Below are 7,226 nucleotides of genomic sequence, written 5' to 3'. Positions count from 1 at the left end.
CATCCATGAAAACGGAATTTATGACATTTAATGGAGTTAGAAGTTAGCAGGAAGTTAGCTCGCTAGCTTCTATCTAAATACAATATAGCATGTCCTGACTGCGGGGTTTTGGAAACAAATTAAAACGTACAGCTCTGTTATCACTTCCAACATAAATGAAGACAGAAAACTAAACAGCAGTGACGTTTGTAGGGTTACGGAAGTTTGGCTAGCTGGTATATAATGATGACCGCTAGCGACACAGCTATGTTAGCATAATATAAACAAGCTAACTTTTTTCCACTCGATAAAAGTTAACGTGAGTGTTCTCGGTGGTCAGAAACAAATGTAATCGCATGGCAGGATGCTGTAAAAGGACCAAACTTCAGCCAGGAGAACAACTGAGATAATCCATCCACAATACGAGGTTAGTCATTCACATACTGCTGCATGAGCTGGGCTGTAGTTACATCCTAAGGTTTTAGGCCCTTTACTTTAGGCCCGGAAGTAGGATTCGTCACGCCATCACTTAACGACCGGATAGTAAAGAATCTTTTAGGTTGTATAATTGAAAAAATATTTTGGATTCATAAATATACATCGATAAATGTGTAAATATGTCTTGCCTGTGTTATCATAAAGTTAGAATTAATCCATTAAACATACAAAAGAGTGATGTCAGTTTCTGGAAGCCTCCACGTCGACCGCCATCTTGAAAGCAGTGGCTAGTATGACATCCACCAAACTGCATTTTAGGTATGTGGCTAGAGGCTGGCCACATACAAGTTCCTTTTAATTTAAAGATCACAAATAGCTCTTTCAAACTACATATCACTATTTAAGATTTCAACATGCATATTTTCATAATTTCTTTCTCATGATGCCTTTTTCCTCCTCCGGCGCTGCTCTTCCTCCTTCATCATTTCCACCTCATTCTCTTTCTCCTCACCTCAAGACTTATGTCCTGAACTGAAGTCAGGGCTCTAACACATGAAAACATGCATAAAAGTGCTTATTTATCCCCGATATTGCCTCTGGACAGCTGACACACTTTCCCTCTGATGAACAGTGTGATTATATTCTCACATCGTATGAGTTTATTGAGTCCAACAATGTTAGATCCACGTCAAAGAAATGTTGTAATATTTTGTAATATATTGTAAAAACTGCAATGCTTCCTGAGCAAAAAGTTTAGGATATCCTCAACAGCTCGCCTTAGTTTCACTGTCATCGGACAGAAGATAGCCTCACTGACTCACCGACTCATATCGGGCTTCTTTCACGAAGTTTTACTGCCTCCTCGAGAGTAAATAGGCATGGACACATATTGACAGCTGAGATAAACAATGGATGACAACCTACAAAGATGAACAGCAGACACAGTTGTTTGCCCTACAGCGGCCAACGTAGCTAGGATTACGTACTTGAATTGGGAGTGGAGAGAACACAGAATTCAGCTGACTGCAATCTACTGACATTTAGTGATGAGATGTTACACACTCTACCTTTAATTTATTAACTTTGAGTATTTGAGTGGCTTATACTCAGAAATAGCACTTGAGCTTTCAGTATAAGCTACAATTTAACATGAAAAACTTTGTTGAACTTACTAAAGATATGTTTTGGCATTGTATGCATCGCTTGGTGAGAAAATTGTGCCTGTGTTTGCTTCTTAAAGGTCCAAATTTATGTTTGTGGAAGATTTTTGATTGTCCTAGTATTTATAACCCTTGCTTTACAAAAACCATGATGAATGGAGAGGATAAAGGACTGAAAAATGGTAAGAAAGGGAAAATTGTGATGTATGTCCATGCTGATGAAGGCCTTGGTAAAAGAAAGAGTCGGGGAAAGCTTACAAAGAGAGAAACCTAATTGTGTAGGAGAGAGAGAGGATTGCAGAATTGAAGTCCTCTGTGAGCTGGTTAATTTATAAGAGCAGTGGTGGGGGTAACGTGACAGGCCAAGTAATGGTAGGGAATAGTTGGAGAGATTCCTTTGTCTCTCAGGTCAGGCATCCATTCATGTCACTCAGCTTCCTCTTCTATCTTCTTTTTCTCACTCTCCTTTTTTTTCTGTCTCTTCCCCTTAGTGTATATGCTCGTTTCCCCATCTCTTACAGAAGTAATCAATCTTAATCATGGTTCGAATGCAATATTTGCCTTGGCTCAGGGAGGGAACGGCACTCTCTGGGCTGGATCAGGTTTTCTCCTGTTTACACTAAAGCCTAGAAGGTCTTTTACCACAGGAAACCGGGGTGGGATGTGATACACCGTACTAGTGTTTCACAAAATTATACATATTATGATTCTGCTACATTTTATGTTTTTATTTTCTCTTTAACCTTCATTTTTATTCACTGTGAATCTGACAACAAATCCTCTGTTTACTGTTAAAGTCACCCTTTCTCTCACTCATCCTCGCTCTTTCTTCGCCCTCTCTCTATCTGTACCTCATTGCCAATGCAGGGAGCATAGCGGCGGCCATAGACTTCAGCGTGGAAACACCCAGCAGACAAGAAAAATGACGGCCAGCGCAATCTCATTTTCTGAGGGGCTGCAAGTCAGGCAGGAAATGGCTATTATTCCATCGACACTGTCGGTATTAAGTTATTTCCTTCTCTAAATACGAGAATGTTCATGAATATCTATTGAGTTCCAGGTGCAAGCGCTGGAGGTTTTGTCGCCACACACTTGGATGATTGCAGCCCTATATTCTGCCCGCTGCACCCTCACTTCTGAGATTGAAGTGAAAGACAATGGTAGTGGAAATTGGCTAATAAATCCAGAGAAGGCAAAGGGCTGTTTGAGCAATACTACCAGCTCATGCATGCTTTTTAAGAAGAATAAAACCTCCTGGCTTTCTTCGACCTTATGCTGTTCTAAAAGGAGGTGACCTCGCCTAAATTGCGGAGATGGTCCTAACAGCACTGCTTATAGAATTTTGAATTGTGGTCAAAAGGATGGCACACCATATCTCCATGTACACAGCATCAATATTTCAAAGGAATAAGATTATGCATTTCTGCTGATAGCGCCAGAAACAGTGAGACGAAAAAGCTCAGCGGTTAGAGAGAAGAGGTTCATGACAGAACTAGGCAGCCTTTGCATTTGTTTTGCACGTGCTTCTCTCGTTTCTCCTCCTCCAGCTGTGCACTTTGTTTTTCATGAATCACAGCCATATAGCTGCTTGTCGCGGGCATGAGCAGGAAGGTGAAAGCTGGGGGAGGACACCAATGAAAGGGGGTCACGAGACCAAAGTGAAAGCTGTAGGATGGTGACCAGTAGCCAATCTAAGACTCGAGTGCCCAGTTACCTCCTACAGCAAAGCGACACAGAGGGCAAGAAAAGAGAGAGATAGAGAGCTGGAGCTCTGCTTACATGTGTCCAGTCACAGGCAGTGCATTGTGGGGAGGAGACAGGGGCACAATTGATTGAAGGTGGTGGACCATAAATGAAGGTATTGATTTCAGGGTCAGAGCCACAGGATGAGGTCTTGAAATAAATTGAAATAAACATATCAATACATCAAGTATATTACACTATGAGTGCACACATACACTCTCACAGATATATTATGAACCTTGTTTAGCCTAATAGACGGTTGATTCATGCACATGTAATGGTTTTGATCCAAAACTGGATAATACATTCAAAATAAGATGCCATGATTATTTTGTGAGGGATATTATACTTTTAGTTAAGCTAGAAATTGTTGACAATAATATAATCTTTGAGCAATCTGGAAAAATGAATTTGAATGTGTTTCTTTACACTCAAGTGAATACCTGCTAATGGATTTACATATATTTTGCTATGAGTGCAGTCTTTAAAATGTGATTTCACAATAAAATGTTAAAAATAAAAAATAAAAATAATAGACAACAGGTGTGGCTGATATAAGTGGGAATTTCAAATCTCAGGGGAAAAAAATCATCTCATCTGCATAATAAAAGAATAAAGCGAGCACTATAAAGTGAACACTCAGGAAAGGTTAAAGTACTTCCAATTTATAGGTCATAAGGAGACGCTTTAGCTGAGGAAAAAAAGAGAAAAAATTGGCTAGGAGACCAACAGAATCTTAGCGTAAAGACATGGCAGCCAATTAAGAGAAAGGTCAAACCATAAAAGAGGAAGAAGCACAGGAAAGGTTCTGCACACAACATGTCCTTTTCAGCTATCTCTGGATCCACAGTCTACCTGCTGCTCGCAAAATGTCTTTATGTCTTTCATAATAACAATTTGTTTTATGAACCATGTTTCAGACAGAAAAAAAGTTTATCACCAGCTGCAGGGTATTCAAATGATCCGTCATGTTTAAGCATTACTGTATGTAATGAAAAGCTTAAATCAACACGCTTTACACAAAAGATGTGAAACCCTGAGGATGTTCTAAGATGCTGAACCAAACTAACATTACTGATGATAATCTCCTCTCTTTAAATGTCTGCAGTCTTACAGACATAAGAAATATAAAACCAATATAACCTTTCAGTTTCTGACAAATTACTTATAGATTTCTCTCTTTTGTTTGAATAAAATCATAATTTTACAGATACTAAGAATCCTTCCTAAGGTGAGAATCTTTACCATAGTCACATGACTTATTGATATGCACAAAAATGAAAAAGACAAAATACAAGTTAACAGTTCTCAACATGCATTATGATGATTTCAGACTGGCTTGTTTTAAACTGAATGTTAACTCTTTGGTGTTTTTTGGTAAATAAACCACTGTTATAGAACTTACATGGTAAATTATAATGATAAAAATGGAAAAAGACATGCAGTAACTGACAATAATCATTTTTTTCACAAGAGTGAAAAAGAAGTAGACTTTTTGGCACCTTGAAAGCAACTTAAACAACACAGTTTATGGAAAATTGGAATGGGCGATATAGCCTTCAAATGATATCACAATATTTTAAGAAAATTTGCAATAAAAATATTTGTGACAAAAAAGAAAAATTGAATGTTTTATTGATGCTTGCAGGCGGCAGAATCCGTAGCTCTGAGTAAATAAAGGGCATTTTCCATCTGTCTTTTCAAATGAGCTGCAGTCACTGATGACATACTTCCTAATCTGATGTGTGAATCTACTGATCCAAGGTGCCAGCAGCAGCAGCATTATAGTGCAATAGTAGTGACATAGCATAAGTCAAATGTAAGGACAAAAGTAGCCTACGTAGTGTTTCTCTGAAGTAAAAGTATTAGTTTAACAATAACTAAAGTAACTTAACTAAAGAAGTCCTGTTGCTTTTGCTTCCAAGCGCCTTAGATTACTATAACCTGGATGACCGAGAACCTATACGATCAAGCATAACATTCAACCACTAAAACTGATTTTTCTGATCAAGAATACAAGTAAATAACTGTCATTTCAAATCACAATAGTACAGGTGTGCTTTACTATTTTTTTCGTTCATTTTTTGCAAAACAGTAAATTTGAAAATTCATCTTTAATACAGTAAATACAAGGTTGTTAAAATCGTAGCATAGCAACAACAGTGGCTGCAGTGACTCAAGACATGCTTGAAAAACTATGGGACAAGTTTGACTAACATGTAGACATATGCCACGTGTCCAGAGGGGGACACACTGAGCACTCGTGAACATTGTAAGTTTTTATTGTAAAACATTGTATTCATTTCAGTTTTATTTTTTTATATGGCCAAATCAGCCATTTATTTTTAAATGTAATGCAAACTTCAATGCCCATTTTTTTTAAAATAGTACAGTAATTTTAAATCTGATGATTCTTTTTGACAAACCCTGTGTTTTTTAGCATCAGTAATATAACTCTGATTAAACAGTTTGTGCATACAGGTGGATTAACCATTACAGAAACAAGGATTGTGGTAATTATTACTTATTTAGGTTTATTTAGCTCAGCTGTGGCATAGACCTTACATTGGGTGATGGTCCAGTACATTTGTTTTTAAGTGTGAGCTAAAGAGCTTTACCTTTGATGTAAACTATAGCTGCTGATTTCTGGAACTGTGATTGGAGGACTTGTTACTGTTAAGTAATTTCATGTAAACACATTGTGAATACGTGTAGCATTTTTCTGTTACGCTTAGTAGCTAGGTGCCAACTTCACCCATCTGCTATTTGATGCTAAGTATTGCAGTTTGCACTTTAAGGAACTGCCTTCTGCAGCTAAAGCAGTGCTCATGAAAGCAGTAAGAACAAATCACATAACTTTTCCAAAAGCCAAATTAAAGAGCTGGATTTCTGAAATAATCATTAGCAGCTGTTTAACATAAGTTCAGAAATTTTAAAAACAAGAAAATCTGCAAGATAAAATGATCAGTTTGCTCCCATCCAATTTAAGATTTTATCCCCCTGAAAAAAGCCAGTAAACTCCTACTGTTCATTATTTTCTAATGTTTGTCAGTTATTACTGAACGAGCTTGAATTAAACAGGCGCTGTTATAATTGTAACTGTCGCTGTTAACTGCTCTTTTTTTCATTAAACTGTCTCACTGGTTTCGAAGCTGCTAGAAAACAATTGTTGCATTAACCCAAAGTAGAAGCACGCACGCATGCATACACATTGTGAAAATGATTTAGGATGCTGACTTGTTGGTCAGGTTAAATGCCCCCCTCCCTACTGTATGTTTCCCATGAAGGATATTGAAAATGGCTCGTGGAAATAAAAAGGTTTGAGGAATTCTATTATTTCTCACTCTCCCTTTCCTTCTCACGGTGATTAATGTGTGTCATGTGTGCCTGTATGAATTTCTGCCCCCACATTTCAGTGCACAGCCCTCCTCCTACAGTGGCTTCAGGCCAGCCTCTCAACAACACCATCACAGGTCGCTCCACAAGACCTGCCATGCAGGAAGTGAGATCATCACTACTGTGAAACTGTCTCATTTGCTTCAAATGCTTCAGGTTCCTCCTCCCTACTCCCCTGGACAAAGCCTTCACCTTAGGACCAGTCAACCATGTGGCCTCAGCTCCCTGGCTCAGTCGCTAAATATAGTTTCTGCTTTTGTTCAAATGGTGGCAGGTTGGGGTGGAGGAGTTGTCAGGTGCAACAGCTCTAAAAAAGGAAAGAATGTACCTGGGAAATACTATGTGATGTGCTCAGAAGAATATTTTTCTCAGTCCTAGATTACATTTGCAGAGGTAATGAGACAGAACAAAAGCTGTGTAATATCAAGCTGTTCTAATGCATTCCGCGTGTACTTAACACTGCTTTTTCCAGATGTTCCTGCCCAGAGGCTGCATGAAAACTCACAGTGA

The sequence above is a fragment of the Simochromis diagramma genome, unplaced genomic scaffold, assembly GCF_900408965.1.
Source record: "Simochromis diagramma unplaced genomic scaffold, fSimDia1.1 OVJJ01000822.1, whole genome shotgun sequence".
Classification (NCBI taxonomy): domain Eukaryota; kingdom Metazoa; phylum Chordata; class Actinopteri; order Cichliformes; family Cichlidae; genus Simochromis; species Simochromis diagramma.
Note: the sequence above shows the minus strand (reverse complement) of the source record.